This window comes from Heterocephalus glaber, unplaced genomic scaffold, assembly GCF_053883595.1.
Source record: "Heterocephalus glaber isolate CG9 unplaced genomic scaffold, H.glaber_assembly_v1.0 deba00001662, whole genome shotgun sequence".
Taxonomy (NCBI): Eukaryota; Metazoa; Chordata; class Mammalia; order Rodentia; family Bathyergidae; genus Heterocephalus; species Heterocephalus glaber.
The window spans coordinates 13,415,902-13,442,753 of NW_028258403.1; the positions used below are offsets into that span (position 1 = coordinate 13,415,902).

The window sequence follows — 26,852 nt, forward strand, 5'->3', positions numbered from 1 at the left end:
TGTAGTTTTCAATGTAGAGGTCTTTTACTTTCTTCATTAGACTGACTCCTAAATATTTCATTTTTGGGAATGCGATTGTAAAAGGTGTTGTTTCCCTAATTTCTCTCTCAGTGATCTTGTTATTCATGTACAGGAAAGCTATTTATTTCTGAATGTTAACTTTGTATCCAGCTATGCTACTGAATTTAGTTATTAAATCTAGAAGTCTTTTCATGGAGAGTGTCATGTATCTATGTAGAGTACCATGTCATCTGCAAATAATGATAATCTAACTTCTTCCTTTCCTATCTTTATTTCTGTTCTTTCTCTTGTTTAATTGTTCTGGCTCATTTTCTAGAACTATATTGAATAAAAGTGGTGATAACATCCTTATCTTATTCCTGATTTTAGAGTTAAAGCTTTCAGTTTTTGTTCATTTAGTGTGATGCTGGCTGTTGGTTTGTCATAGATGGCTTTTATCGGATTGAGATAAAGACTATCTATTCTAATGTTTTGTAGGATTTTTATCATGAATGGGTATTGGACATTGTCAAATGCTTTTTTCTGACTCTATTGAGATGATTATATGGTTTTTGTCCTTGGTTCTGTTAATGTGGTATATTACATTTATTGATTTGCATAAGTTGATCCATCTCTGCATCCCTGGGATGAATCCTTCTTGGACATGGTATATAATCTTGATGATTTGCTGCATTCTGTTTGCCAGTATCGTATTCTTATTGAAGATTTTTGCATCTGTGTTCATTAGGGAGATTTTCCTGTAGTTCTGTTTTTTGGTTGGATCTTTCCCTGGTTTTGGTATCAGTGTAATGTTTGCTTCCAGGAATGAATTTGAGAGTATTGCTTTCCTTTCAATTTCATTAAAGAGTTTGAGAAGTAGTAGCATTAGATCTTCTCTAAATTTCTTGTAGAATTCAGCAGTTTATCTGTCATGGGCTGGGCTTTTCTTTGTTGGTAGATTTTTAATTACATCTTCAATTTTGTTGACTTATATTGGTTTATTTAGAATGTTTATATCTTCTTGATTCAGCTTTGGTAATTCATATGTAACTAGGACTCTGTCTAGTTCTTCTGTATTTTCTGTCTTATTAGAATACACATTCTCCAAGTATGTATTGATGATCTTCTGGATTTCTGCAGGATCTGTTGTGATTTCACCCTTTTCATTCCTAATTACATGGATTTGAGTTGTTCATTTATCCGCTATAAATTTCTCTCATAAGACTGCTTACATTGCATGCCCTAAGCTCTGGTGTATTGTATTGTCATTATAGTTTAATTGTAGAAACTGTCTAATTTCTTCTTTAATTTTATCTGTGACCCATTGGTTGCTCAGAAGGGTGTTATTTAATTTCCTTGTGTTTATGAAGTTCTTTTGCTTTCTTTTGCAGTTGATTTCCAATAGTCTGATAATATGCATGTGATAATTTCAATTTATTTGCTTTGGTTAAGAATGTTCTATGAGCTAGTATATGCTCTGTTTTGGAAAATGTCACATGTGTAGCTGAGAAAAATGTGCATTCTGATATTGTGGGGTGGTACACTCTGTAGACATCTACTAAGCCCTTTTGTTCAAAAGTTTGGTTCAGTTCTAATATTTCATTGTTGATTTTTTTTTGTCTGGTTGCTCTATTTGTGACAGTGGGGTATTGAGATTCCCCATTATGATTGTATTAGTGCTTATTTGATTTTTTATATTCATTAATATTTGTTTTATATAATTAAGTGCACTGGTATTTGGTGCATATATATTTAGGATTATTATCTCTTCCTCTTGGATTGTTTCCTTTACAAGAGTGTAGTGACCTTCTTTGTCTCTTTTCATCAGTCTTTGCTTCAAATCCACTTTGTCTGCAAATAGAATAGCTACCCCTGATTTTTTCTGTGTTCCAATCACATGGAATATTGTTTTCCATCCTTTGACTTTCAGTGTATGGATTTCTTTTTGAATTTAAAGTGTTTCTTGTATTCAGTATATTGTTAGATCTTGCTTCTTGATCCATTCTGCCTGTCTGTTTCATCTGTTTGGTGAATTGAGACCATTAACATGATGGTTATAACTGATATGTATTTAGTTATCCTTGTCATGTTATTTTCCTGTTGTCAGTTGCTTTTTCCCCCCGCCTCTGTTTAAATGCTTGCCTTTCCTGGATTCATTGTGTTGGGGTTCATGGAATTGTAGTCCTTGTATCTCTTTCTACAATGTCCTTCAGAACATTAGGGAATGCTGATTTCGTGGTTGTGAATTTCTTCGGGTGTTCTTTGTCTCAGATGTATCTTATTTTTCCATCAATTTTAAAAGATAGTTTTTCGAGATACGTCAATCTGGGTTGGAAGTTGTTTTTGTTTAGGACTTGAAATACTTCACTCCAAGCTGTTCTTGACTTGAGGGTTTGTGTTGAGAGGTCTGCTGTGATTTTGATGGGCTTTCCTTTATAGATGATTTGTTTCTTTTCTGTAACATCTTTTAGTATTATGTTTCCATTTTCTGATGTTCTCTTCAATCCCATTTTTCAGAGTACTGTAGTTTTCATTGTAGAGGTCTTTTACTTCCTTGGTTAGATTAATTCCTTGGTACTTAATTTTTCTTGAAGCCATTGTGAATAGTATAGTTTTTCTAATTTCTCTCCCAGTGCATTTATTATTGGGGTACAGGGATGCTATTGATTTTTATGTGTTGTTTTTATATCCTGCTACATTGCTGAAATTGGTTATTAATTCTAAGAGTCTTTTGGTGAAATTTTTTGGGTCTTCTATGTGGCAGACATGTCATCTGCAAATAATGATATTCTTCCTTTTCTATATGTATCCCTTTTATTTTTTTCTCTTGCCTGATTACCCTGGCTAATGTTTCAAGTACAAGATTGAACAGAAGCAGTGATAGTGGGCATCCTTGTCTTATTCCTGATTTTGGCAAGACAGCTTTCAGTTTTTCCCCATTTAGTATGATGTTGGTGATTGGTTTGTCATAAATTGCTTTTATTAGATTTAGGTAAGGTCCTTCTATACTTATTTTCTTCAAGGTTTTTTTTTTAATCATAAAAGGGTATTAAATTTTGTCAAAAGCTTTTTCTGCATCTATTTATTTGATCATGTAGTTTTTGTACTGCTTCTCTTTGTGTGGTGTATTACATTTATTGATTTGCATATGTTGAACCATCTTTGCAACACTAGGATACAGCCTATTTGGTCATGATGTATAATCCTCTTGATGATTTATTGTATTTTATTCACCAATATCTTATTGAGGATTTTACATCTATGTTCATTAAGGAGATTGCCCTATAATTTTCTTTTTCAGTTGAGTCTTGTTTCCTTTTGGTGTCAGAGTGACGCTGGCTTGCAGAAGTGAGTTTGGAAGCCCTCCAGTGAATCTATCAAGTCCTGGGCTTTTGTTAGTTGGAAGGTTTTTTTTTTATTACTGCCCTAAGTTCTGTGCTTGTTACTGAATTGCTCAGAGTTTTTATGTCTTGGTATAGTTTTGATAATTTACTGAAGTCTAGGAATCTGTATGTTTTTTCAAGATTTTCCAATTTGTTGGAATATAATTTTCCATAATAGTTACTGTCTCCTGGATTTCAACAGTGTCTGTGATGATTTTGCCTTTTTCATTTCTAATTGCATTGATGTGAGTCTTTTTTCTCTTTCTTATGCAAGTTTAGCCAAGGGTTTTCTATTTTGTTTATTCTTTCAAAGAACCAGCTCTTTGATTGGTTGATTATTTGTGTTTTTTAATTTTAGTTTTGATTTCATTAATCTCTGCTCTGATTTTGATGATTTCTCTCCCTAAATTAGATTTGGATTCAGATTGTTGTTATTTTTTGAGTATCTTCAGGTTCAGGATTAGGTTATTTGTTGAATCTCACTCCATTTGTTCCAAGGTATCATTCAGCCCTGACATTTCTTTACTGACTTTTTGTTTAGTTGATCTGTCTTTTTGTGTGAAAGTGGAGTCACCCATTATGATTGTGTTTATTTAATGGTTTATGTCCAGCAGTAATTGTTTTATGATGATAAGTGCTCCAGTATTTGGTGCATATATTTTTTCAAGTGTTATATCTTCCTGTTGGATTGTTCCTTTAACTAGTACATATTGCCCTCCATTGTCTCTTCTCACTAGATTTCTCTTTCAGTTTGTCAGAGTAAAACTGCTACCCCTGCATGCTTCTGTGGCCCCAGTACATGAAATATTGTTTTCCATCCTTTGAGTTTTAGTCTACAAATTGATCCAGCCTGCTAATTTATGTCTTTTAACTGGGAGTTGAGTCCATTAACATTGAACAATATTGCTGAAAGTTGCTGATGTATTCCTACCCCTGCATTCTTTTTCTGTTCATGAGTCCTTTGTTTTTTTAAAAAAAAATTTATTGATTTGCTTTGCTTGATGTATTCATTCCATCAGAATTTCTGGCTTTGTTGGCTTCATCATCTCTGTCTAGGGCAGTGGTGGTGAATCTACGGCACACATGCTGCAGCAGGCTGTTTGTATCATTGAAAAAGTCTGCCGTCACTGGTCTAGGGTATTTTTGAGTATTTTTCTGGAATGATGGTTTGTTGTTCATATATCTTTTGAGTTGTTCTTTTTCATGGAATGTTCTCATTTCTTTATTTAGAAAGAATGTTTCTCTAGATATGTTAATCTTGGTTGGACATTTGTTTGCCCTTAGGGCTTGAAATACTTCACTCCAGGCTCTCCTGGCTTTTAAAGTCTGTGTTGAGAAATCTGCTGTAATCCTAATGTGTTTACCTTTATATATGTTTTTTTCGCTTGTCTATGGCAGCCTTTAAGATTCTGTTTGTCCATTTGTTTTGGACATGACTAAAATGTATCATGGGGAGCTTCTTTTTTCATCATGGCTGGTGTTCTGTAAACCTCACTTAACTGTATTTTGTACTATTTCCTCCTACTTGGGAAAATTTCTATTATAATTTCTGTAAAACAAATTTTTTATTCCATATGTGCTATCTTCTAGTTTCTCTCTAAGTGTAATTAGCCTTAGGCTAGTCTTCATAGTTTCATCTAGTAGATGTTCGATGAATTTCTCTTGTTCACTTAGTGTTTTTAAGGCTTCTCTAAGTAATTCACCATAAATTTACCATTTTGTCCTTGATTTCAGAAACCCTGTCTTCACATTGGTAACTTTTGTAATTTATGAATTCTATATAATTTTTTATATCTCACATTTTTGTCTGGCACAGTTTCATGAAATATATATCTTTGGTAAATTTGTTATTTATATTTTGAACTGTTTTGGTCAGCTCTTCTAGTTTTTTGTTTTTCCCATATCCGTGTTGGTCATTTTATATAATTTCATGAATTGGGCCATGTCCTCTTTAAACTCACCAAGTTTTCTTACCTCTTCTTTAATCAATGTGTAAAGCTCTGCTGCCTTGTGTTTGCTTTCTTCTCCATTGGTGGTCCCTAAATCTGCCTTGGGAGAGTTGGGAGATCTTGGGGACCTTTCTTGCCTTGTTTGCCCATGTTCCTTTGTATATGTATTTTATATATGCATATATATATGATTTATACACACGCACACACACATATATGCATAGGACTGAATTCAAGTAAAGTGAGGAGAGATTGTAGTTAATTTGAAGATCCTTTTAGCTGGAGTTTCTCTTCCAGAAGTATGTTCAAGACTTTAATTCTCCAGAGATAATGTTCACCTCTTCTGCTATTTAATTTAGGTGGTTTGGACCCTGTCATTGTGTTGTGAGGTATTACTATTGGTTATAATAGCATTAACAGATCATATATATGAGTTAAACCTGCATTTCACTTTCACCCTTTATCAATAACCTTATAGCCTGTACTATTTTGTTATTAGCAGTTAGTCTGCAATATGGAAGGAGAAAGTAAGGGAAGAGATGGAGGGATAGGTGAAAGAGGAGTGTAAGTCGGTGGTAGGAGAGATAGATAGTAGAAATAATAATAGATAAAAAATCAGATCAGGGGTCAGATTCTGTTGGAGGTCTTTTACAGTTGGAGTGAAGGGTTGATGTTGAGGGTTCTAAGAAGATATTTGTGGGGACAGGGGAGGATGTAGGAGGAGAGAGGTATAGTTTCTGATTAAGGAAATCCATGAGGTTGTCACAACCTATTGATTTATTTGAGCGCCTGTAAGATGGAGAAGAGGCCAGGGAAGACAAAGGACTTGGTAAGATAAGGAAGAGCAAAAAGAATAAAATAGAACAGAAGGTTAATGTGAAAGAAGATGGGAATGTCTGAAGAAGAGCAGAATATAGGAAAAAAAAAACAAATGTGAAAGGATGAATTTAAAATGTGGGAGAAACAAGTAAAAACAAAATAGTGTTGCTATAAATATTTGAATTGAAGAAAAGGAATAGGGAAACGAGAGAGAGAGACAGAGAGAGAGAGAGAACATAGACATCAACTAAAAGCAGAAGAGAAAGGGAAAAAGAAAAGAAAAGAAAAACAAGTCACAAAAAAAAAATCCAGTGGGGACACAGATCCAGCACTCCAATGAGAGAATGTACATGCAGTTCCTTCATGATCACTGTGCCATAAAGACTGAGTGTCCACACAGAGCCCTGCTTTTCTTAGCTGCAGTCTGTTTGCAGGCAGCTACACATGGACTCTGCATGCGGGTGCACAGGGTGGACTCTGTGAGCAGGTGAGCACGTGAGCTGGGCTGAGTATCAGTAGAGTGGGCTAAGGCACTGTGGGCTTGTTTATCCTCTCTGTGGCCTGAGTCTAGGGTTGGTGAACTTCCTTTGCCTGCAGTGAGCCCTGGAGAAATGCAGCTTTCCCTAGTGTTTGGGGAGGTAGGATGGAGTGGTGGGGCCAGTCTGTGCAGAGCAGTCCCTCAGGCTATTTGAGACAGGCTCTTGCTGGCTGCTCCCCAGAGGAAAGCGGGTTGGGGGTGGTGTGGATCAGCTGTGGCAGCACAGCTTCTCCTTTTCAACTATCCAGATGTTTGGTTTAACCTATATGTATCATCTTTCCTACTAATTTTTTGTATCAGGGTGTAAGCCCCTCCTCCACTTCAGAATACCTTTCTTTTCAGTGAATCTTCTCTGAGAATCTCTGATGTGACTCCTCCTGTAGTCAGCCATGTTGGATCTCTCCTACTTTCTAATTAGGTTTTTTCTGTAATTGTGTTTCAGTTTTAATTTCCATTTTTATTAAGAGCAAGAACCCATGCCCAGGATTTTAAGTTATAAACTGAGACCTTTGTAACTTCTTCCTTGTCTTTCAAGCCTGTTAGCCCCCTATCCTTACAGATACTGTAATAGCCATGCACTGGAGATGAGTGCTTGAGCAGGGATGATTATAACAAAGGGTAAAAGGGCTTATATTTTATATAACAAGAGAAAACTTTAGAAGTCCTTTGATTTTTGCTACAAGGCTGCTTCCTAGAGCTTGTGGCATATGCTACACTGAGCTCATTTTGTACCATCCTTTATTTATAGTCTTCTTTCCTGGGTGCCCCTGCACCTCCCGAAGTGTCTTCATTTAGTGTGCCTTTCTCTTTCTCCTTCTTCCACTTGTCATAAGGACTTGCTGGTTCCTTTCACCCTCTTACTTTCTTCTCCCTGCCCCCTTCTTGGCTGTCTCTGTTTCTTTCTTTTTTCTTCACTAGACCAGACATGAATTAGTTCTGGGAACTTTTTGTAATCTATGGAAAGGGTTGTTAAATGGCTTCATGTCAGATGTTCAGTTGCTTGGTAACTTAAAGAACCTCCTGCCAAGTTTATGTTCAGAGAATTAGACAAACCATTCAAACTAAACAAACCTCCATCTCACTGTTCTAAGGCCAGGGCAGCAACAGCTCTGTAGCTCAACTGTCTCAGGAGATCTCTTCCCCCTCCCACTGGCACAGAGAAGTGAAAGTGATGGCAGAGACTGAATGTACCTGATCATGCCTCAAGAGGAACCAGGGGAGGCCGACCTGAACAGAGGTGCTGACATGTTTGCAGGGCTTCTAAAACTGATAATCAATACATGCTGGTGAGGTGGTTTGATATTCTCTGTTTCTGTGCTTCCTCCTTTGTTCCCCCTTTTGATCTCTTTGTTATTTGAGTTTCTAGCAGTGTTGAGGAAACCATCCCCCTGCCCCTTGCAACCCGCCCCCCCCAAGCTGGGGATCGAACTCAGGACCTTGTGCTTGCCAGGCAGATGTGACACCACTGAGCTAAATCCCTGGTCCCTGGAAACCATAGTTTTAGAACTCTTTAACAAATGATAACAGGCCTCAGAGCAGTGACAGACCTCATATCTCATTCCAAACTCCACAAATACAAAAAAAACAAAATCCTTAAGGGTTCAGTTTTGGGAGATACCATCATGGAGGAAACAGAGTAAACAGACTAAATTTGGGTAAAAGATTTGATATTAATGCTGATTAAGAGATGAGGCACCAGAAACACCCAAAGCTCCACAAATGACTTCACTGCTGTACTTCAGATCATATTAACTGCTGGATGATGTGCAGAAAAATACCAGGAGATTAGAGTCTGGGAAGGGTGTGTGTGTGTGTGTGTGTGTGTGTGTGTGTGTGTGCCAGAATCCTCTTAATAGCTGCAAAAAGTATTGGCCTTGTAACTCCCTAAGACTAAGCAGCTGTCATAGCATGAGTAAAAATTACTGTTTGGCATAACATGGTTAGGGTTGGGGAGTGGGTGGCTGCGTAGGATCTTCTCCAAGACTGGATGGCTGGGAGCCAGAATTATGCAAATAGCAATAAAAGAGATCAAAAGTCTATTGAAGGGTATAATAAAAATTGTAATGAGTCTTTAAATGTTGCATTATCTTATAAAAGTAGTCATATCATTTACAATTAAACCTTGAAATAATTGACTGGAATTGGGTTATGGACTTTAAAATGATTAAAAGAAAGAAATAGGTCTAAGATTAACAACAAGTTTATACTACAAAGTTTTCAGTGTTTAGAGTAAAAGGATAGTTTTTGGTCACGATTTTAACTATTAGAAACTCATTTAATTTTCAATGGATGGATAAAGAACCTCTAAATTTAAAGATGGGAATTAGGGTGTCTGCTGTAGATTCTTTCCTGAGAATACAAATAAATTGAGTATAACTGGACTTTTGCTTGTCATTATAATCAGTGCTATTAATTCCACTTTGCTGTGGTATAACAAGATTTCCAAGTCGATATGTAGGGAAGGAAGAGATCATTGAGCCTTTATTCTCATGGTTTTGAGGTAGGAATGAGGACCACAAGGGGTGTATGGGTATTGGTCCAGGGTGAGATCTGTCATATCAATGAATATGATGATGCTAGTGAAAGGCTGCATGTGTGAGATTATTAGTGTAACTAATCAAGATTAGTTCATATATCCAATCTTACATAAAGATGCTCTTCCCTTTTGAAAATGCAACTACTTAGTTGAGTAAAATGTGTTTGAAGAGACTTAGGTGCAGATAGGAAGGCTTTTTGGGTGACATTGATATTGCCAAATGTCTCAGGAAGTCTATTTTGCTTCCTTGTTTTATGATGTTACTAAGGTGTGGGAATATCTTGGAGGCTATGAAACTACAAGGATGAAAACAGAGCCTAGCATGCCATTGAGTCCCGTGGTGGTAAATAATTCATCAAGACAGAAACAGAGTCAAAGGAAAGCTTAATAGATATGCTATACAGTAGTAGACAAGATACTTGAAAGGTCTGCCATCCTCATTGTGGGTAACGCTGTTTTTAAAAGGGGCTGAAGGAGGAAGTGGCTTGCTTTGGCATGCAGGGGCTGGAAGGAGGGAGTGGGAGTGGCTTACTTTGTGTAAGTATGGTCAGTGGCACATAGGCATTTGCCCATATCCTGATTATGAAATCACTGTCTGATCCACCTGGGGCATGATGTTTGTGTAAGATGTCGGTTGGGGGAAGTCATGGTGAGTCAGAGTTTTTTTTAAGGTGGCCACTAGACCCAAAATGGCTGTACTATGTTCCATATTGGGTACCACATTTCCCTTTTGACAGATCAACAAAGTCAAATCTTTAATATTCAGATGGAGAGCTCATCTTTAGTAGCTGCTTTAGGCTGGACATGGGTAGAAACAGGCCCTGATTGAATTTTTTGAGCCATCATGGGTTGGTGGGGCCAGGTTGGTAGTAAAAACTTTGGGCAACTTTTTCTAAAGGAGTAGAATATAGTGGAAAGGGTCAAGCAGGAAGGATTGGAGTCCATGGTGGGTCATCATCTGTGACTTGATGGGTGGTAATCTATAATAAAATACACAATCATGTTAAATAAGGGTAGACCTGTGAGAGGAAGAGTGATAAAAAATACAAATAATTCCAAAAAAGAGAGTAGCCACAGCATCCATGACGAGGTAATATTCCAATATGTCTACCCTTTGGTGGCCTGCTCAAGTAATTGTTTTGTGTCTTTCAGGAAGGTCTAGATATGTTTTTATATTTGTTCTGTCCTTTTTACTCAATATTAACACCCCCTCTCCAAGCATAGTACATGTACTTTTACTTCCTGTGGTAAGAATATCTAGAGTTCAATGATTTTGTTGGTCCTTTGTATCTATAGTGGTATCTGACTATGTGAGTTTTAGTCTTAAGTAGCAATAGATACCTCTTGCCTTTTTTATGTTAACACAGCTAATATTAGAATCCAGTGTTAATAATGATAGACTTAACTATTTTACTTTCTGGTTATACTTTCCTATTGGGTGTTTAAGACTAAGTAGTTACTTAAAATTAACCTCTTTCTTTACTATTAAGGTCAGTTAAGCTTCCTCAGGGATGTTTTTGGGAGCTTGAAGAGAGCCTTTTAGCTCCCTCAACTCCTTTCTTCAGTTCCTGTCACATGCCAACATAGATCAAGGTTATGTTAACTGTTTGGCTTTGCTTGGAAGCTTTGGGGGCATTTTCCTTCCAATGACCTTTCTCTTTGTAGAATACATACTGGCTGGGCTGGCCTCTGGGTTCTGAAGTCCCTATGATTTCCCTACTTGGAAGGTTCAGTGACTCACCTGACTTGGAAAGATCTTTCAGAGGGCTCCTGTCTGACCTTGGAATACAAGGGGAAAAACATTGGCTATTCTTTTAGCCCTTTATCTTGCTTAGTTGTAGTGTCTAGGCCTCAGTTGTTGAATATCTGGAAATTCACTTACACAAATCTTGAAGTGGAAGCAGTGAGTCCTAATATTAACTATGATAATTTCTTCTGGATACCAGGAGTCAGTGTAATATCCTGTCTTTCAGAGGAAGGTCTATCATCTTAAAATGCTTTTCAGGCTTTCTTCTTGAAGTCGTACTCTTGCAGAATGTTACTAGACAACAGAATCTTGCAAGGGAAATGCAAAACAAAATTAATAGAAGCAAAATCCATCACATGTTATCAAAGTTTAGTTTTTCAGGAAGTTGTATGTAAGAATATTTGTTAGAGTTCTCTTAAGTAGAAGGTACTTGTTTACAGATTTATTATTTTGGTGAATAAGTTAGGAAATGCGTGGTGTTTAGCTAATTATCATAATACAGTCAAGAACACATAAACAGAGGCCTGAGAAAGTCTATCCTTATAAATGATTTTGTTCTTAGGGGAGGCACTAGTACAGCAAGGTGTTTTTCTTTCTTTTTTTTTTTTTTTTTTTGCAGTACTGGGGATCAAACTCAGTACCTTGCACTTGTAAGGCAGGTGTGGTGCCACTGAGCTAAATCCCTGGCCCAGCAAGGTATTTTTCTTAAGTTCTGTATTTTAGAAGGCTTACACATCTAGGGAACTAAATATATTTAACATACAAAGAAGTCAGAAATAACATTTCAGCTATGTAGAAGTTCTTTATATCTATCAACTTAGCTTTTAAATTTTGAGGCAAATATTAGATTCTATGGCTCAGTAGTATAAGTAAAATCATGTGACTTTTGTATTTAATAGATTTACAGAGTTTAATAGCACTGACAAAAAAATTAAAAAATAATTTTAGATCCCTTATAAGCTTAGGAAAGAGTGTTAATGACCACAAATTGACTTACTACCTGTCATACAAGTGTAATTTATTTATACAATAACAAAAATGCTTATTTAGTTTAAGCCAATATATTAAACCAGATTTTAAATGGCAAGATGATACAAATGGCAGGGTTTTCCCACCTGAATGGTACTGAAAATAATGGCAGAAATGTTAAAAGTTTCACTGACCACTCTGTATGCTTAAGGTCTAGGTGCAATGCATATGTGAAAAAGACAGCACTTACTGGCTACTGTGCATGTGTCTTGCAGAAAGGAAGAAAGTTTTCTGAAAGAGAGGAAATAGTTTTTTATTATTTATTATGAGAACTATTATTATAAGAAGTTTCTGAGTGAGTATGAGAGGGTGAAAAGGCTTTAGGGTATAGAAGGAGAGTATTAGAGGGTTGGTTTTCCAGTGAAAGGGAAGTTGGAGGCTGAGTCAGGTCTGAGAAAAGACAAAAGAAGGATCAGTAAGGACACCAATTTCAGGATTAGGAGGTGGGAATTTAGAAAGGACCATGTAGCTACCCTCCTACAGTTGGGGGTTCTGTGAGAAGACCATAAAGTGTCACACTGAGTTCATGACCATGGCACAGCACAAAAGGTAAGCAATTACTCAGAGTCCATGTCCAGTTTTACCTCTGAGAGCCCAGAGGGACTACGTTTTGCCCATAACCCCTCAGCATGAGAGAGTTTCAGGAAAAAAACAGCCCCAAACTGAAGCTTCTGTGGGTTTTTATCGATAGAGCCAGGAAGCAAAGATAAAGGACAAAAGAAGGACGTCTGTGCAGGAATTCACGTAGAGGACAAGGGAAAGACAGGATAAGGACAGGATGGTCTGCTACATGGCTTACCAAAGAGCCAATCTAAGTGATAAATCATAGTATGGGAAGGACAAGGCCAGAGGTTATATTCCTTAAGGCAATGTGTTTTGATCCTACCTGGATTTGTGGCCCTGTAGGCTTTTAATCTTTAACCACACATTCTGGTGGCTCAAAAGTCCCTTATCTCTGCACATTCATTGCATACATACCTCTGGCTAATACCCCCACCATAAAGGTCTGAATGTAGGGACTTTAGAGTCCTTTCCAAGACTATAGCAGAAAAGATCCAACTGTAGAATGATATTAAACTTTAGGGTGCTATTGAAAGGCCAAATTTTCTGGTCCAAGAGCTTATACTGAGGCCAAGTATTATTGCAGAAGAAAGTGGGAAACTTTTTTTTGAGTCTGAGGATCAAATTTTGACCAGTTTTTGAGAATATATCCCAGGGTGAGTTATAGGGAATAAAGGCCATGAGAGCCATCATGGGTCCTATTTAAGTGCACAGTCTACCTAAAAAGGATCCCTAAAAGGAGATAGACCTCGTACATTGTCTGCAAGGGACTCAAAGTGTGCTCTACATTGGGACCTCCCACCAAAACTAGAGGGCCTCCTAGCATTGGAGCCTATGGCTCTAGGGCCAAGTCTGTCCAGCTAGTCAGTCTGGGCTTACAAGGGAAGACTCTCTGCACTGGATGAACACTGAACTGAATGCTGGGTATCTGATGACCTCATGCATCAGGAAGTCTAGTGGGGAATTAAGCAGTTGTGGAGAGTGACAGAAAGGAAAAGGGGAGGCAGAACAAGCTCCCCGTATAGGACACCAAAATGCCATGTAAGACAGTATTATAGAGGCTGGTAATGTAGGTGGTAAAAGAATTTACCAAGGCAGAAACAAAGTTAAAAGAAAATTTAATAGATATGCTATACAGTAGTGGCAAGATGCAAGGGAAATCTGTATCCCCAAAATGGCATGGTGCTGTTTTTAAAGGGGGCTAGAAGGAGAAAGTGGCTTGCTTTGGCATACACAGGGTAGGAGAAAGTGGTTTGCTCTGTGTAAGCATGGTCAATGGCCGGCATCTGCCCATGTCCTGAGATGAGATCATTGGAATGATCCTCTTGGAGCATGTTGTTTTTGTTAAGATATTGGTAGGGGTGAGTCAGGGTTGTGTTTGAAGATAGCCACTTGACCCAAGATGGTTGTATTTCATTGCTTACTGGGCACTATACCAAACTCTGGAACTGAAACTAAGAAATTAAAGAGAAAACCATTTTATTTCCTTAAAAACCTGGACCAAAAGGTAAAAGTTAAAAAAACTAGATTTGGGCACATTTCTAGATGATTCACAAATGAACTAAATAATTAGCTGCTGCTGCTTCCTCCTCCTCCTCCTCCTGCTGCTGCTGCTGCTATTGCTGTTCCTCTTCTTCCCCTTCTCTTTCTCCTTCTTCTCTTCCTCTTCCTCCTCTTCCCTCTTTTCCTCCTCCCCTCCTCCTATTCCTGCTGCTGCTCCTTTTCTTCCCCTTCCTCCTCCTCTTCTCCTTCTTCTTTTTCCTTCTCCTCCTCCTTTTTTTTTTTTTTTTAGTACTGGGGATCAAACTCAGGACCTTGTGCTTGCAAGGCAGGTGCTGGAACCACTGAGCTAAATCCCCGGCCGCTGCCTCCTCCTCCTCCTCCCCCTCCCTCCTTCCTCCTCCTCCTTCCTTCTTCTTCCCCTTCCCCTCCTTCTCCTCCTTCTCCTCCTTCTCCTCCTTCTCCTCCTTCTCCTCCTTCTCCTCCTCCTCCTCCTCCTCCTCCTCCTCCTCCTCCTCCTTTCCTCTTCCTTCTCCTCCTTTACTTCCTCTTCCTTCTGCTCCTCCTTCAAAAAAAATAGCAGTGCCAGGATTCACTGATTCCTTCCCTGGGAGGAAGGTGACAGATGGCTTTTGGGTTAGCTTTACATTCTGGAATAGAATTATTCTCCTAAAAAGACTTTTTCCTTATATGCAACATGTACCTCATATATTGATACAGCTCAATAATGAAGTTTTTTCCTCCTCTAATTTGAAATTGATGTTAAAAGTAGGACAAAGTGTGAAAAGTAATAAAATTTATCATTTTCAAACTAATCTTAGATACTCATCTCTTTAACATCAGGACTTCAAAGACATTCCAAGAGGGTCCACTTGGCTAACTTACTTTTCTTGTTCTTGCATGATTATTATTTATGAAAATAATGTTTCCTGAATAAAAAAGAGTAAGCTATTTAAAAATGTACAGTAAAGTAAACCTCAACCAATTCCCCATAGATAAATCATATTAACTGTTTTTTTTTTTTCATTTTAATTATTTCAGGATACTTTTGAGTATAGGCAGTATTCTTTAGGAATTTTTTTAAAATTCAGATTTTATGAAGAATAAAATAATCTTAGTTGAGAAGAACTAAACCATATTATGCTTCCTAAATTTTTAATTAATTCAAGCATAAATTATGAGTATCTATATTCATCCATGCATGATTTCTCTTTGTAGCATTTAATACCCAGGAAGCTGATTTGAAATTCTGAGCCTGTCGGCTATTAGTCTGAACACAAAGCAGTAGCTGTCAACTGGGAGGATTTTGCCCACCAGGGAGCATTTGGTCTGATTAGCTTGAGTGGAAAGACAGTGCATACTACTTGGGATCTAGTGGGCAGAGACTATAGAGGCTGCTGCACATTCCACAGTTCACAGGACAGCTCCCAATAACAAAGAATCTTGCACAAAATGTCAATAGTGTCAAGGCCTCTTTATTAGTGAAACATTCTTCTCTACCAATATTTTTAGGTCTTTCTTTTAGATCTGATAAGATTCCAGCATTCTGAGTGGAGGGTGAAGGCCAGGCTGACAGCATTCTGGGAATTAAAATGAGGAGGAAGATGAGATCTAAACATTCAATAAGCATATTGACCTCATTTCTTGGTTTAGGGCAATCTGACTTTGCCTTCAACTATGTTTGATCATCAGGAAAGCCTACATTTTACTCTTTCCTGAGAGACATATTTCTCACAGAGAGAATCTGGGGTCCTCACTGTTTTTAAATTGGCTTCCAGATTATCCTGTTTTTAGGCCCACCTTCACCCCACTTCCAAGGTAACAAGATTTCATCAATTCTGGGCATTTTGGAGTTCTACCTGTAAATGAGTTTGACTTCCACTTTCTTCATTGTCATTTAAGGATTTAGCTTACTTGGAGCTGCCTAATTGGTTATTTCTTGCAGCTTATTTTCTAGTTTCTAAAATACTCTTGCAGTTATCGCCTGTTTTTTTTTTGTTTGTTTGTTTTTAAAGAAATTCCTTTCTTGATATTTTGTGAGTTTGGAGGGAGCAATTATTCTTCAGATACAATCAGTATTTATGTTTGAATCTCCATCTCTTCAACTCAGAACATTTTGTTTTGCTGGTTGTCACAGCTCACCTTACTAAATTTTGCAGCTGAATGAATTACTCTGTTTTCATTGTGATGGGAAAAGGCTGACTTGACTTGAAGTAGTTCTACCCTAGACTGGATACTTTCCTCTTGTATATACATATATATATATATTATATATAATATTGCCTTATGGCAATGTTTATTAAAATAATACAACACATTGAGAAAAAGTTGAAGTGCTTCCATTTCACAGCCAAATTAAAAAGAAAATTACTAAACTGAAACTTCTGGGAAGTTTAGATCTCTAGTTTTGTCCTTACTTTGAATAGCTTACCAGGCTAATGTATCCTCTGAATTAAACTTGATTTTGTTCAGATAACTAAACTTGGATGCATGTTTTAGTTTGAACATAAGTAACTATTTGCTTGTTCTTTTGTGGTGCTGGGGACTGAAACCAGGGCCTGTGCATACTAGGCAAATGCTTTACTGAGCTACATGGAATCCCTCAGGTTCAGATTTGAATAGAGGTAATTGATTCAGTTTTAACCTAAGAATGAACATTTGGATATTTTTCTCAATTATTTCATGGACACAGACATAACTAGTGGATGATATCCAATAATGTTATTGTAGGTAATGTAAACTCATTTCCTAAGGTTTTTGTATGTATGCTTTCAACAGTACTTTAACTGAACAGAAGTCAATATTTGTGAATTGCCTTTGTTATCTTAAGCCTTTTCTTCTTTAGTTCACGTGTGTAGTATATAATGTTTACATTCCTTGTGGGCAATTGGTATATGTACATAATACATCTTAATTCTTTTTTTTAATCCCTTTTAATTACTTTTTTAAGGTTGTACCCTGAATTGTCTTTAAAATTAATTCATTTATTAATTTGAGAACTTAAGTTAATTTAGCTGATAAATTTTACACTTAATTATTTTGATCTATTTATAATAGTTTTATTGTTTACAATAAAACTTTTGGACTTTTTAGTCCTTTTTTGGAAGTTTTAAAAAATTGTGATGAAATATATTATTATCTCAACCATTTTAAGTGTATAGTTCAGTGGTGTTAAGTACATTCATAATGTTATATAATCATTATCACGATTTATCTCCATAACTCTTTTCATCTTATTAAACTGATACTCTACATCCTAGTTTTATCTTCCCCTAAGGTACTGAGAACCACTATTCTCCATCTATCTCTAGGATTTTGACTACTCTAAGTACCTCATCTAAGTGAAATCATATAGTATTTGTCTTTTTTGTGATTGGTTTATTTCAGTTACCATAATGTCTTAAAGGTTGATCCATGTTGTAGTATGAATCAGAATTTATTTTCTTTTTAAGGCTGGATATTACTCCATTTTATGTATATGCCACATTTTTCTTATTAATTTATTAGTTGATGGATACTTGGGTTGTGTTATGGCTTGTGTTTAAAGCCCCCCCCCCCCCAGCTCTAAAGCCTCATGTGGTGATAGGTAGGGCTTCTTCAGAGGTGGCTGGATCTAGACTGTGTGACACTGGAATTGGTTCATGGTGCAGTGCTAGGATCAAGCGCACTGCAATTAATGGTATGAGTGCTACCCGCCCTAAGTAGCCTGGATGAGATATAAGGGATTGAAAGAGCTGTGGTCATCCCTTGTTGCTTTGCTACCTTCTGCCCACTGTGAACTGTTTCTCCTCTCTGATCCCTGTGTGCTGTGCCACCCTGCCTTGGAGCCAGCTGATTATGGACTGAAACCTCTACAAACTGTGAGCTAAATAAACCTTTCATCCTTCAACTTTGAGTGTCAGGTATTTTTTCTCAGCAGTGAGAAAAGTAACTAAGACAGAATTTGGTACCAGAAAAGTGAGATCCTTGCTGTGACTATATTTGACCATGTGATTCAGGAGCCTTTGGAATTGGCTTGTGGGAAGGGGAAGGGTTAGGAAAGGTTTGGATATGCCAGATGAAAATGATTTAAGGCTGCACTTGATGGGAGATTCTGATTAGAGCTCAGAAGACCAGAAGGCTGGTAGAAATTCTGTCAGTAAAGACCAAGTTGAGGAGGTTTCTGTTGGGAAGAAGGACTGCATTAGCTGTTGAACTCCAGAAAGTATGTGTTATGCCTTGGCAGAAAGTATGTCTGCATTTTGCTTGGGTCCAGAAACTTTGTCTGAGATTAAGGGCAGCAGACTAATTAATCTGGCAGAAGAAATTTCAAGGCAGTCTAATGTTGAAGCAGTGGTTTGGCTACTTTTGGGGGATTCTAGCTAGATTTATGTGAGTGTCAAGAGCGAAGACAGCAGAATGATTTAAAATACTGTGAGTTTGGCCAGAAAGGAAGCTCCAGTAAAGTTGTGGCCTGCAAAGATGGAACAGAGGAGAAATTGATTGCTGAAAAGACTAGCAAGAAAAAGCCAAGTATTTCAGAAGACAGTAGAAAAAGATGGCCTGAGGGCATCATAGGAAGCATCAGGACTCCACCTTTTGTAGCCTGAAAATTGCAAAAGTGAAAGACTTTGCTTTGAGAAGAGAGCTCCAGAGCACCATCTTCCAGAATGGCAGTGGCCTAGGGAAGCTGTTCCTTGGGATTTGGTTCCTAAGCACTGGATCTCTACAGCCAAGAGAGAAGGAAGCCTGGCTACTGCTCCAGCTGGCAGCAGACCCTGATGTTGTCCATCTGGTGCTGGTTTTAGGTGCATACAGAATGCAAGAGTTTTGGGTTCAGGAAGACTTCCACTCAGATTTCAGAATAAGACCTGGGAGGCCAGTCAGTGTGCCCTTGAGAGGGCAGTGTGTGAAGCTGTGAGTGTGAAGCCAAAGATGTAGAGGAGACCCCAGAGGATCGGAGAAACCAGAAACATGGATCATACAAGGAAAGCTGCAATGAGTGAGCAAAGCCAGCCAAAAAAGAAGCCATGAGAGCTATAACCACCAGCAGTGCTGTAGGGGCAGAGCCACCTAAGCTCTTTGGAATTCACAACTTGCCACAGATTGCTGGAGCTGCTGGAAGTGGAACTGTGGGATTTAATGTTTGCCCTGTCTGGTTGTGGTCTTGCTGTGTTCCCATTCCTTGCTATCCCTGTGTTTGTAACTTTTAGAATGGTAATGTCTATCATGTGTCATTGAAGGTTGGAAGTGTTTAACTTTCTTTTCATTTGTACAGGGGCTTGCTGCTAAGAGTTTGTCTTAAATCTCAGAGGATACTTTGGACTTGGACTTTTTAGCAATGCTGAAACTGTTAGGATTTTGACAACTCTTGGAGATGGACTAAATGCCTTTTGCATAAGGGGATGTGCATGCGACTTTGGGGAGCCAGGGGCAGAATGTTATGTCTTGTGTCTAGATGTCCCCCAAAACATCATGCAGTCATAGGTGGGGCTTTTTCAGAGGTGGCTGGATCTAGACTGTGTGACACTGGAATTGATTCATGGTGCAATGCTAGGATCAAGAGCACTGGAATTAAGGCTGTGAGTGCTACCCAGCCTAAGTAGCCTGGATGAGATATAAGGGATTGAAAGAGCTGTGGTTGTACCTTGTTGCTTTGCTACCTTCTGCTCACCAGAACTGTTTCTCCTCTGTGATGCCTGTGTGCCGTGCCACCCTGCCTTGGAGCCAGCTGATTATGGACTGAAACCTCTACAAACTGTGAGCTAAATAAACCTTTCATCCTTTAACTTTGGGTGTGGAGTATTTTGTTACAAGAAAAGTAAATAAGACAGGTTGCCTATTGTAAATAATGTTGTTATTAAACATGGGTATGCAAATTTCATAATCCCTTTTCAGTCTTTTTGGGAATATATCCAGAAGTAGATTTTACCCCCTATGTATCTTTTCTGGCTAGTGATTCTATTTTTGGTTCCTTGAGAAACTTTTCCACAGGGCTGTGCTCTCATATATTTACCAATGATACCAACTTTTTAATATTTCCAGATCCTTGGTAATACTTTTTTGGGGTAATGGCTATTCTAATAGGTATGTGAAGCTGTCTCCTAAATTTGATAGATGTTTCTCTAATGAGTAGTGATGTTGAACATCTTTTCATGTATTCATTGGTTATTTGTAGTTTTTCTTCTGAGGACTGTCTGTTCATTTCATTTGCCATTTTTTAGTTGGATAGTTTGTTTTTGTTGAGTCTTAGGAGTTCTCTATATATTTCATAATTTCTTTCTGGATGTATTTATTATTGGGGTATTATTTTATTTTTTTGGTACTGGGTATCGAACTCAGGTCCTTGCACTTGCGAGGCAGGCAGCAGAACCACTGAGCTAAATTCCTGGCCCTACTGGGGTATTATTGTCTGCTGATTTTGTATCATGCTACCTTACTGAATTTGTTTGTTAGTTCAGCCATCTGGTTTTAGATGGACAGGCAAAAACATACACTGGAGGAAAATGGCCTCTTTAATAAATGGTGCTGGGGAAACTGGGTGTACATGTGCAGAAGATTGAATCTAGACTCCTATCTCTCACTGTGTTCCAAACTAAAATCAAAATAGATTAAAGAACTAAATATTAAAACAAACAGTTTTGTGGAAGATAAAATAGATAAAACTCTTGAAGACAGGCACAGACAAGAGCTTTCTGAACAGAACGCCAGTTGCACAAGAAATAACATCAAGAATTAACAAGTGGATTATAGTATATCATATTGAAAAGCTTCTGCACATCAAAGGGAACAACCAGCATAGTTGGAGACAACTTACAGAATGAGAAAATATTTTTGCCAATTATTCCTTGGACAGAGAATTAATAATTCGGATGTATAAAGAACTCAAAAAAAATTAGACACTCCCCCCCCAAAAAAATCAAAAACGGCAACTCAAATGAATAGAAAGATCTCAGAAGAACTACCAGTAGCTAATAAATACATGAAAAAAGGTTCAACATCTCTAGCCATTAGAGGAATGCAAGTTGAAACAACACTGAGATCCTATCTTCCAGAAAGAATGGCTGTCATCCAAAGATACCATATGACCCAATTATTCCTCTTCTAGGTATCTTCTGAAAAGAATTAAAAGCATCATACCACAGTGATATATGAACACCTATGTTTATAGCAACACAGTTTGTAATAGCTAAATTTTGGGAACAATTCAAATGCCCATCAACCGATGAATGGAAAAAAAATGTGAATTTTCTATGCAGTGGAGTACTACTCAGCCACAAAGAAGGATAAACTTGAGACATTTGTAGCTAAATGGATACACCTTGAAGCTATACTCTTAAGTGAAATAAATCAGACACACATGTGTAAATATCACATTGTCTTTCTGGGGTAAGAAACTGAAAGTGTAAATAGGGACCAAAATGTATTATAGGTAATGTGAAATAGGAAAAGATTATTCAAAAGGAAAGGGGAACTAGGGAGGAGGGAGAAGGGAAGGAAAGAAGGAAAAAATGAAAAAAAGGAGAAAAGGGAATTAGGGTTTTTGTAAATAGGAAGGGGAAGAGGGGTTGAAGGGAGGGGAGGAGAATTGGGAGAAAAAAAAGGAGTCAAGAAATGTCATGTACAGGTACAGATTCCCTATGGTGAATGTGATCACTATGTATATCTAAATTGTACCAATAGAAATAAAATTTTTTAAAAAGAAATCAAATACACATAATAACACATGCTGGTGAGGCTGTGGGGGAAAAAGGAACACTTCTACTTTGTTGTTGGAATGTAAACTAGTACAATCACTATAGAAATCAGTATGGAGATTCCTCAAAAATCTAAAAATAGAAATTCCATTCAACCTAGATATTTTCTTTTTAGGTATCTTCCAAAAAAAGAGTTAATGACATCATATCACAGTGGTACACACATAGCTATTTACGGTAACAATTCATAATAGCTAAATCTTAGAAACAGCCTATTTGTCCATCAACATGAATGGATAAAGAAAATGTAGTATTTATACACAATAGAACACTACTCTGTCATAAAGAAGAATAAACTTGAATCATTTGTGGGAAAATGGATGCACCTTGAGACTATAATGTTAAGTGAAATAAATCAGACACAGAGGCTTAAATATCACATGGTTTCTCTTATATGAGAAACCCAAAGTATAAATAAATTAAATAGCAAAATAAGGATAAATAATAGGAAACAAGGAGATAGCTCTTTTTCATTTTTAAAAAATTTTTATTTTATTTTATTTTTTCGTACCGGGGATTGAACTTGGGTCCTTGCACTTGTGCAGCAGGTGGCAAAACCACTGAGCTAAATCCCCAGCCCAAGATAGCTCTTTTTCAAATTGGAAAGGAATCTAGAGATAGAAGAAGAAGGAAGGGTAAGGGAAATGGAAGTAAAAAGAATTAAGATGTGATACCAACTCCTCATGATGAATGTGATCATTATGTGCTGCAAACATGTACTAATAAATTTTTTTTAGAATTTGAAAAAGGAGTTTTCTATATATTTTGGAAACATGATTTATAAATATTTTCTCCCCTTCAGTTGGTTGCCTTTTTATTCTGTTGATACTGTCCTTTTTTTCCCCAAATATATATATATTTATTTCCCCCTTCCCTTGCCCTCCCTTTAACCCCTCCATCCCTCTCAATTTACAAAGACTTTGTTTCCATTTAATATGATACTGTCCTTCGATGCACACAATTTTACAATTTTTCATGAAGTTCAGTTTGTTAATTTTTCTTGATTATTTTGTAAATAATAAAAAGCAGCGGTAGTTAATTCAAGTGACTTTTTCATAGTCTGAACCCAAGTTTCTATTTTAAAATGTTCTGCCCTCATAAAGATTTCAAAATTCTGTAGTAATCTTGCCTAAACATTGAGATCCTGTTACAGTATAACCCTTATTATATATATTATAACCCTTTATTTATATATATTTCACCAAAAATGTATACATTAGGAAAGGAAAAACTTGTACAAATATTTTAATACTAAATTTATTAAGACATCGTGATTAATACAGGTTACCTTTGGGCTCTACAATTATAAGAGGTGCACAAAGTGGTGGCCATTAGCTTGCAGATATTTATTAGGATGGTGAACTGCTGAAGTGTATACATTTTGTGTATGTACTGAAATGTATAAATCTTGTCATATTTTAACAAAGTTAAATATAAACCTTGTTATGAGAACCCTGTTCAGTGATAGGCAGATTTTAAAAAAAATATTGACTGAGAAGCTTGGTAGAGAAGTACAGAGATTTGCTTTTTAGGTTCAAGATTAGTTTTTCTCCAACTTATTTTTCTTTATATTCATTTGAGAAATAAATATTCATAGAAGCTGCCAGTTCTTTTTGGAAGGTAAAGGATCATCAAATTTTTCTCACTTACTTGCCAGAGTACCGAGGATAGAACCAAAAAAAGTGAGATGCTCAATAAAAACCTTTTTTTGTGAAATTAATGTGTATATAAAACTGTCAGCAATACATACTTTTGCCTCCTTACAAGCTGCCTAGATTTTTTCTTTTAAATTTTCATGTAATTTTGCACATTGAAGCAGAGAAAACTAGTTTTCTAGTTATTTGTGTTTTATATTATGTTAAAAAGCAAAATATAGAAACTTCTACCTTATAGACTCCAGCTTAATTAATGGTCATAACAAATGCTCTTATTTTTAAAAACCAAGTTAACTGAATGTTAATGAATCTTTCTAGGTTATTCATTTTTAGGCACATGAAATACCATTTCTTGTTGAGGAAACTCAGAAGACTTTGAATACCCAAATCAATGTCTGAATCATATGGAACTATTAACAATAATAAGCTTAGGGCAAAGAGTACAATGAATAAAATCTATGAAAAGCATAATTTTTCTTAGATTCTTTTGTATTTGGCTGCAGATGACTAAGTATGACCAAAAGTAGCTGTGTCATGTGATGACTGTGACTGTGGTGTGTTAGTTTAAAAATTATAAATAGATGAAATCTAGGGCCTATAAATTAGAAGGACCAAATTTTTTCTGAGTGTCACATCAATTAGGAGTTACTGTTGTTAATAAAGAAAAAGATAAAAAATTAAAATTAAAAAGTTAGGGTACAGTCAATTTTCAAGCGTCTGAATTACTCTTGGAAGAAAGCCAGCTGCGCATGTGCTTGGAAGTTGAAGTCATCCAAGAGTTACTTAAGGAGGGCAATATTTGAAAAGCTCAGAAATCACTACCTGTCTTGGAAACTGCTTCTTCATTCCTTCAACATTCCATCTAGACTTTGGTCAGTGGTAAGTGATAAAATCACTTTTAACCTAGACCGATTACATCTTCTGGTAGAGGAGGGAGAGTCTGAGTTGGCCTATTAGTGTTCAGCATTTTGCTCTTTATATTCCAGTGAGTTAAAGAGGCCCCTAAATTTAGAAGAAAAAAAAATTTTTTTTTGTCTTTGCTCTATGGCAGAGTATCTGGTAAAATTAAATATATAACTAGTTTTATAGTGTTGACAAAAGATCTGCTGGATATTTTAGAAGCTTTTCAGTCATTAGCTCTTACTCAGCAGTTCCTATTCTTACTATTTATTTTATTAGGCAGGCGAATAAATAATTTATTAAGAAAGAAACAAAAATTCAATGAAGGTGAATTTATGCTGAGCTTGTCTATGCCTCATGCTTTTATTTTCTACCAGCATAAACAAAAGAAAAATATTTATGAGCTTATTCTGTCAACTTTTCATTAGAATATATGTATATTTTTCTTTCAAGGTCTGTGATATATAGCTTTCATTTGTTCTAGGGATTATTTTTCAAAACAACTCATTTTAGAACAAATAATATTTAATTAGATACCTACTTTCAATTTAGGTGACTGATTGGGCTGAAATGCTTGACTATTTAATGAATTTATTGTGTTTTAAGCAAAACCATTGTAAAACATTTGAAATAAATAGGTTCTACCTTGCTGAAATTGTTTCTTGAAAAGTGGATACAGTAGCAGAATTTTATTCTTACTGTGGTAAAGAAAACTCAGAGGGAGGATCTCTGCACATTTGACCTTTAGATATCAACATCCCTTGCCATCTTCTATTAGATTGTTTCCTTTTTTTTTTTTTTTTTGGAACCAGGTATCAAACTTGGGACCTTGTGCTTGCAAGGCAGGCGGTGGAACCACTGAGCTAAATCCCTGGCTCTTCCATTTTAGTTTTTGTGCTGTTATTGTTTTGGAAGTACTGGGGATTGAACCCAAGGCATTCAGACTGAGTTACAGCCTCAGCCTTTTATTGTTATTTTTTGTTATGATTTGAGGCAGGGTCTCACTAAGTAACTACATTGCCAAGACTGGGTTTAGACCTGTGATCCTCCTGTTTTAGCCTCCCAGAGGGCTGGAATTACAGTATGCCACCTTGCTGAGCTTGCTAGTAGTTTAAAATCTGACATCAGAGTCTTCAAAAAACAAAACAAAACAAAACCTTTTGCATGTCTGAACGGTTAGTGTGAGTGGGAAATAACAGTGAATAGGAATAATGTGTTTGAAAACTCTGGTCTTTGTGAGAATTATTCATTAATAAAATGCTTCCTGTTTATGAAAGAACAGCACTATGGGAGATTATTTAATGTATTCTTATGTTGCAGCATGAATAGCAAAAACCAAATGTAATAGTTGAAAGATTTGGCTTAATTTATTATTTGATGTTGCAGCCTGATTCAGTTGTCTTCAAAAATAAAAATTTACTTTTCAATATGTCTACTTATAGGACAAATAGTGAAATAATCTTACATTCAAGTTGATTGTTGCCTGTGACTTTCATCATAAGATCAGGTTTAGTTTATAGGAAGCAGTTCTTTCTTAAAGGAATTATTTGAGTAAAACAAATTCAACCTTATTATTAAATTGAGTTACAATGAGCATTAGGTAGGCACAGTTTTTACTTTAACAGGTTAAATTTAGCATCACTCAAGTTGTACCCACCCAGTTTTGTGAAATTCTCTATCCGAAAACAAGAGGGTGTGTGTGTGCATGTGTGTGTGTGTGTGTGTAATATTCATAGTCAAATAAGTTTGGGAACTAATATATTCTGTATTCCTAGCCTCCATTTTGAAATGTTCAAGGTTCCTGAGAATATTAAAACTGTGCTCTGCATAAACTTTTTTTTTGTACTAGGAACTGAATCCAGGGGTTTACCCTGAGGTGTATTCTCACTATTTATTTGTGTGTGTCTGTGTGTGTGTGTATGTTTCTTGAGACAAGGTCTCACTAAATTCCCAGGCTGCCTGGAACTTGCAATCTTACCTGAGTAGCGGGATTCCTGGGCTGGCCCAGCTTCTTTCATTCTTTAATCTAGGTTTGCATACAAATAGTTCAGAGGCAAGTAGTTCTGAAGTTTTTAAAGACAAATAACAGATCTTCTTTTCTATTTCCCATTGTTCAGAAGCCATATTAGCTGATATTTTTGATAACTACCCATTGAAATAATACAATGGTATAGCTACTTCCTAAGTATGTTTTACTTTACCTTTACCTATTGACTTCTCTCTGTGAAAGATGAGAATTTATTTAGCTTATTCCCCACATCACCTCTTTTACTTGCCTGTTTACAGGCACATGTGCACATTCCAACACTCATACACACAATTCCCATCCTTCCATTCTTGAAAATTATGTTGCAGTTTGGGTTATAGCCACATTTAGTGTTTAAATAGTTAAGAATGTCCAGTTTACAGCTAATCTACCCAGAACAATAACTGTTATATGATACCTATGATTGTGATGCATTAGTTAAAAATTATACATAGATGATTTCTAGAGCCTTT

The 26,852-nt window shown here is 36.7% G+C and overlaps 1 protein-coding gene across 10 annotated transcripts in view; it reads left to right on the forward strand.

Annotated features, from left to right (window-relative positions):
- The window catches only part of Akap6 (A-kinase anchoring protein 6), a 642,973-nt gene that overhangs the window by 214,383 nt on the left and 401,738 nt on the right, over positions 1-26,852 (forward strand). Inside the window, exon 3 of one of the 10 annotated variants that reach the window (XM_087197083.1) lies at positions 19,719-19,801. The exons of the other annotated variants lie outside the window; for them this stretch is intronic. The gene's annotated coding sequence lies outside the window, so the exon portion shown is untranslated. The remainder of the gene's footprint in view (positions 1-19,718; positions 19,802-26,852) is intronic. 10 annotated transcript variants of the gene reach the window in all.